General features: G+C 40.6%; 1 long non-coding RNA gene across 1 annotated transcript; it reads right to left on the bottom strand.

The window, feature by feature from the left end:
• Nucleotides 1–4,263: 4,263 nt before the first annotated feature.
• Nucleotides 4,264–5,175, bottom strand: LOC107974741 (uncharacterized). The gene is made up of 2 exons (XR_001717717.1): nucleotides 5,038–5,175; nucleotides 4,264–4,751 (listed from the first exon to the last, which is right to left on the bottom strand). It is a non-coding gene; the product is annotated as an uncharacterized LOC107974741 (long non-coding RNA).
• Nucleotides 5,176–6,534: the final 1,359 nt, after the last annotated feature.

The raw sequence follows: 6,534 nt of genomic DNA, 5'->3' as shown, positions 1-6,534 counted from the left end.
TTTTCAATGCTATTTGATTATTCCTGGCTGCTTTGGAGGCGATCTCTCTCTTGTTCAGTTAAGCTCATGCTTGCTTTTCAGCCTGCTAAATGAAGCCTTTGATCACAATTGAGAATTCACTGTTTCCGTTGGTATTACAGCTCTAAATTTGCCCATTTCCAACAGCCGCTGATTCTAATTGAAATGGAAGGGCTGTGGGGTTTTTTTCTTTGGGGTTTAATTGTGTTTGTCTCCTTATGTATTGCCAACTGCTGGTTCTTTTTTAAGAGGAAAAAGGGGCTGGGTTGGAGAACAATGTGACAAATCTTTTCTGGGCTAAGGTGATCAGTAGGTTACAGCCTTTAAGATCTAACGTCTCCAAGGCAGAGAATTGAACCAAAAAACAAACCACATTTTATTTTCTTTATTTAAGATTTATGTGCCTTAGTGGTAAATTAAGAAAATTTCTGGGTATATTTAGGTGCCATCCTTGCTTTTGTCCCTACAATCTTGTTCCTCAAAGTGTGGTTCATGGACCAGCATATCAGCATTACCTTAGAACATGTTAGAATTGCAGAATCTCAGGCCCTGCCCCAGACCCGTAGCATTTGAATCTGCATTTTAACAAGTTTTTGTGTGATCTGTGAACAATTTCATTTTGAGCCCTAGCTCTGGAGGCAGACCAGAGGCTGATCCTCCTCCATGGCTTTCTAGCTTTGTGACCCTGGCCAAGTCTCTTAACGCTAGGGGCTCAATTTTCTAGTCTGTAAAATGGGATCACAGTGGCACTTGTTCTTGGAATGTTGTGTGAAAGAAGACAATGTGGCAGAGAAGTTATCACAGAGACTGGTATAGGGTGTTTTGTCATCATGGCTTTTTGCTGTTACTACTGCTGCCTTGAATTCTGATGTGTGCTCCTTTTCCCTGGCCTAGGTCTTAACCTTATCATCCATAGTTCACATACCAATGAATGACTCTTTCAGAAGCAAAATTGTTGGGTTAAAATCTGGTCTCCCTGCAAGCAGGTTCAGGGCCTGGAGAGGCCCTATTTTTATCATTGTTTAAATGAATCATTCCAAGGCGAAGGGGAAAAATGTTTCCCCTAACTGGGAGGACTCTTTATCTGAAATGCATTCTCTAAAGACTGGAAATTTTAGTTTTCTGAAATAGTGCCTGAAATGAAATGCATTTCTCGTCAACCTCTCCCTAGACTGTCTGGGCTTCTGCTCTACTGTGGCTCCCCTGCCCCAGTTAGGGATGTGCTACATTTCAGTAGCCTAGTTTAGTCCAATCCTCTGAAGCAGATAGAATGAAGTGTTTTCAATTAGCAGAATCTCATTGCTGAGGGCACGAAGAGACAGTTCTTCTGGAGCAGAGAAACTAATTGAACATGCATTGTGTGTTTACCGGAGGAGGAAACTCCTCAGCAGGGGTTTAGTGTTCCCATGCTCGCTGGCCTGGGACTGCTCTAGCCATGAGCTCATTGTTTAAAGACACCTAGTCCAATCTCAATACGCATAAATCCCTTCTGCAATAGCCCTGGTGGTGGCCATACAGCTTATTCTGCACATCCTACGGGACTGACTCACTTACAAGGCAGCCCATATCTTGGTTGGACATCCCTGGTTGTTAGAAATTTACAACTTCCTTTCTTATGTTGAGTACAACTTTGAGGGCTGATTACTGCTCCCTGACATGTTTTCCTAAAGTCTCACCATCACGGTCATCACTCTTCAATATCCTTTATCTTTTCCATTTCCACCCTTCCCTTCCTTGTCCCCCATCCAAGTATTAAAAGGCATGAAATAAGAGTCGCATTCATCCCTTCACTCATTCATTGGTTCATGTATTACTCATTCAAAAAACGTTTAAGTATCTGCTATTGGCCAGATATTCTTCAAAACACTGGGAATAGAGTGACAGACCAGGTTCTTGCTCTCATGGAACTTTTTCTAGTGGAGCAGAGAGATGCCAAACAAATAAACCAACAAGATAATTACAGGTTGGCTAGTGATTTGATAGAAATAAACACAGAGAAATGATCATGATCATGTGTTTGTGTGCGTGCATGTGTATATGGCATGTGCATACATGCATGTATGTGAGGTAGGGAGGAAGAGAGAGAGATGGGGATTGGTTGATTTTTCTTTAGATGCAGTGGTCAGGAGAAGCTTCTGAGGTGATTGTTTAGCAGCATACACCTAAAAGAGAAGGCAGGATGCCATGCCAAGGATTGGGGAAAGAGCATTCTCAGTAAAGGAAACAGGATGTACAAAGAGATTAGAATAAGAGAACTAGGTGTGTGGGATGGACGGGAAGAGCCCAGGGAGGGTGGCGCATAGGGAACAAGGGAGGGAAAGGTACAAGATGCTAACAGAGAAGGAGGCAGGGCTAGTTTGGAAGGGACTTGTAAGCTAATGAAGGGAGTTTGGATTCTATTTTGGCTGCTGTAGGAAGTCACTAGAGGATTCTCAGGTGGTTGAGGGGCATGATTTAAGCTTTAAAAGGAGCAGTCTGGCTATATGTAGAGAGTACATTGCAGGCTGGAAAGGGGATAGTGAGAAGACCATTGAGGAGGTAGCACAGTACTTGGGTTAAAGAGCCAAGATAATGAGTTTCTTTTTTTTTTTGAGGTTGAGTCTTGCTCTGTCACCCACTCTGGAGTGCAGTGGCTCTATCTTGGCTCACTGCAACTTCCGCCTCCTGGGTTCAAGCAATTCTCCTACCTCAGCCTCCTGAGTAGCTGGGATTATAGATGCGTGCCACCATGCCAGCTAATTTTTGTATTTTCAGTAGAGACAGGGTTTCACCATGTTGGTCAGGCTGGTCTGGAACTCCTGACCTTGTTATCCACCCGCCTTGGCATCCCAAAGTGCTGGGATTACAGGCATGAACCACCGTGCCCAGCCAAGGATGAATTTCAGTTATGTGTTTGGAGGCAGAAACATCAGGACTTAGTAATAAATTGTATATTGTGGGTGTAAAAAAACATGTTCTGTGTCCTTGAGGCTCAGAGGAATATCTGTGTCTGGGAACAGTGGGGAGGAGTTAGCTGCATTTGAAAACCAATGACAGTGGGGGCACCCTATTTCTGAAAGCGATTTCATTTTTCACCTGAAGGTGCTTAAGGACATAGTTACTGTATGGATAAACAAAATATTTCAGAAGAAGTCTTAGTGATCTAGTAATACCTTTTTAATGGGCAGATGAGTCAATAGGGAATAGACAAAACTAAAGTTGCAAAGCAAATTATTGGCAAAGCCAAGACAATAATCAAGTTCTGATATCCAGGCAAACGCCCTTTCCACTCGCTACCCCACACTAAATGAGGGTTCTTGGGCCAGAGTGTTAAAAGGTCATGAAAATAAGATGGGCACCAAGAAGATCCTAGGCATATTGGTCATTTGATAGGAAAGGAATTGAGTAATGTTAAAATAATTTTTATTTATTTTTCCTTTTTTTTTTGAAAGCCTTCAGTAGCTTCCATTGTACATGATACTCAAGTTTTACAGTGGTGGGAATGATCTCTGTATACTCACCATCTGGTACAGCACATGGCACATATTAGGTCCTCAGTAAATGCTTGCTGAATGAGTGAATAAATGTTTCAGCATTAGGGGGCTTATTCATAGGTAATTTTTAAGCAGTCTTTTCTGCTGAGTAAATGCTTATCTCATTTTGGGCTGGAATTATATCAAGACTATTCAGACCAGGGATCAGATAGTCCTACTCCATTCTAAACTGATTGGGTAACACTTGGAGGCTAATATTCTTTAGGTCACATGTTGGATCTAAGGAATATTGGAAATGGTATGGCCAGGGAACTTGGAATAATATCAAACATTGTTAAAGGAACAGGGTATATTAAACCTGGAGTAGAGTCAAGACAGTTGATATGCAAAGGGATGACTTGTTAAAATGGTCTGATATTTTGGCCTTGACTTACTTTTGGCTTCCCAGAGAGTAGAATGAGGACCAGTGGCTCCAATTTTCAGGAAGGAAGAAAGATTCTTGTTCAGGGTAAGGGTGAATAAAAAAACATAGCCATCTGAATATGAAATAGGTTTCCTAGAGTGAGGTAAAGGATTAGTGAACTGGTTGACATGGGATGCACTCTTGCCAAGAATGTTGTAAAAGGGGTCCTTAATTTTATGGAGGCTGAGGTAGATATTTTTAGGTCACTTTCCAACCTGAGATTCTAAGGTATTTTTAGAAAGTTAGTATGCATGCATCCATTCATTCCCTACTCTGGTGAGTATACACTGGTGAATAAAACACATATAGTCTCTGTACATTTGAATTTATAATCCAGTATGGTAGATTAGATTTTTCATTTCCCCCACCATAATTCTAGAATCCTCTTGATCATCAACCTCCTAAATGGCCAAACCCAGTACCAAACAGAAAGCCAGAAAACCCCAGCTAGAACCGTCATAATAGAAAGTAAAGTAAGATATAACTTTTGTTTTCCTAAGTGAGCTTAATTGCTTAAAAGCCAGCTGGCTCCCACCATATTGTTTTTCGGAGTAGTAACAATGAGACTGTGACAGCTTCTCTGGCTAGGCTTTCTTTCCTGGTGCTGTACCCCAGGCTGGGGGTACACTTGAAGAAGATAGCCAAGTCTCAGTAGAAATAAGGAAGTGGGGGCCCAGGATGCACTAGTTCCTTCTGAGCTTCGTGTGGTTACCATAATGTTTCACTCTGTTTTTCTCTTGGTGGTTGTTGCTTCATTCAGAATCTGTCCTCTTGGAAAGGAGCCGCTAGTAGGACAACTGCATCCAGGGAGAGAATAGGTTCATGATGCATCTGTCTACCCCATTGATCCTCACTCTTTTTTCAGTTGCTTTCCTGTTTAGACAGATACTCTTTTTTTCAGCTTCTCTTAATCTGGTTCAATTTACTCCTTAAGTTGTACCCATCAATAAACAGGGCTTGAGTTGCAGGCTGAGATTCTTTCAATCCCTTCTAGGGAATTATCATCATGTCCATGAAATGATAGGTGATCCCTCATTGGAGCTCACTAACTCTGAACCCTGAAAATGTATTTATCTAACTTACTGTCTGTCCAGAGCTCCAAGCTTCAGGTTTTCTCTCTTCTGTCCTTTGGGAGGCTCTAAACTGCCTTTCGTCAGGGGTACCCATTCAATAATTGCATTTGTCTCTGACCAGGAGTGTTTAGGCTTCGCAGGTAACAATGAGTGAGAAGGCTTTGAAGTGTTTATTTTGACAGTAGCACATAAAGCAAGGTAATGTGTACAATGACATTTATTATTCCACAAACATTTGTTGGTTGCCATGGTAGCATAGAGGAAGGCAGGCAGGTTCTGGAGTCAGAACAGTTTAAATTTCAGCTTCATCATTTTCCACATATGTAAATTTGGATAAGGTGCTAGCCACTCTAAGCTTTAGCAACCTAATCTGAATAGTACCTACCTCAAAGAAAATTAAGTGAGATAATATATATTCAGTGTTTGGTATATAGTAAGCATGCAATACTTGTTAGGTATAATAAGCTATAGATACTAGGAATATAGGTAGCTAATTGTCATAAATCCTGGAATAACTGAGTTGGAGCAAGGGTTAAAGGAAATGAAACCTCTGGCACAAATTGAGCACAGTGCTCCTAATTATAAATCTCTTTTCTCTAAATATTTGCTTGTTTATCTTTGTGCTGCCCTAGGTCTTTTCATAGCTATTGAGCCCCATCTGTTCTCATTTATATTCAGCTGCTATTTGGAATATAAGTGTTAATTATCTCTTTAACACCTCACTGCTACTAATTCTGAGTACTCTGTATTCTTGGTTCCTTTGGTTTGCCATCTGCCCAGGGTCCCATACTACTTGTGTTCATGATCTCTTCTGTTGTTTTAGTGATTCTTGACTCTCTTTTAAAAGGAACATGTTTAAAATAACCTCCTCCAGCTATTGTTTTTAAATATATTTTATGATTATAAAAGTAATTATTATTAAAAAGTTGGAAAAATATACCGAAAATAACCCTGTTTTATAACCCTTCGACCTAGATAAAACAAGGATTTATATGTTAAATATCTTTTCTTCTGGTATTTTTTCCCTATATATGTGCTTCAAGCTTAGTATTACACCATGTAGCAGATGAGAATTTGTAACTATAAGTAATGAAACAATAAACTCAAACTGGGATTAAAATGAAGAAATAGATTAGCTTACATTACTGAAAATCCAGAAGTAGCATAGCATTTAGGATTCCCTTAAGCCGGTGGCTCTGCCTCCATTTTTTTGTCTCTCAGCTCCGTTATCTTCTGCTCCATCAGTTTCTGCTTTAATTAATAAGGCAACGTGGCTTCAGCAATCCCAGGCATCACATCTGTACACAAAGGAGACCAGGAGAAGAAGGGCTGTTTCTTCCTATAGACTCCCTTAAGCATGGAAAAACCTCTCCCAGAAGCTCCCACCAAATTTTCCTTCACATCTCTTTGGCCTCTGTTGAGTAATGTGCTCATTCCCAAATCAAGCTGTAAGAGACTGGTTTACCAAGACGGCCTAGATCCATGGTTCTTAAATTTGACCATGCAT

The sequence above is a fragment of the Pan troglodytes genome, chromosome 4 (assembly GCF_028858775.2).
Source record: "Pan troglodytes isolate AG18354 chromosome 4, NHGRI_mPanTro3-v2.0_pri, whole genome shotgun sequence".
Lineage (NCBI taxonomy): Eukaryota > Metazoa > Chordata > Mammalia > Primates > Hominidae > Pan > Pan troglodytes.
Note: the sequence above shows the minus strand (reverse complement) of the source record. Positions and strands in the feature narration are given on the sequence as shown.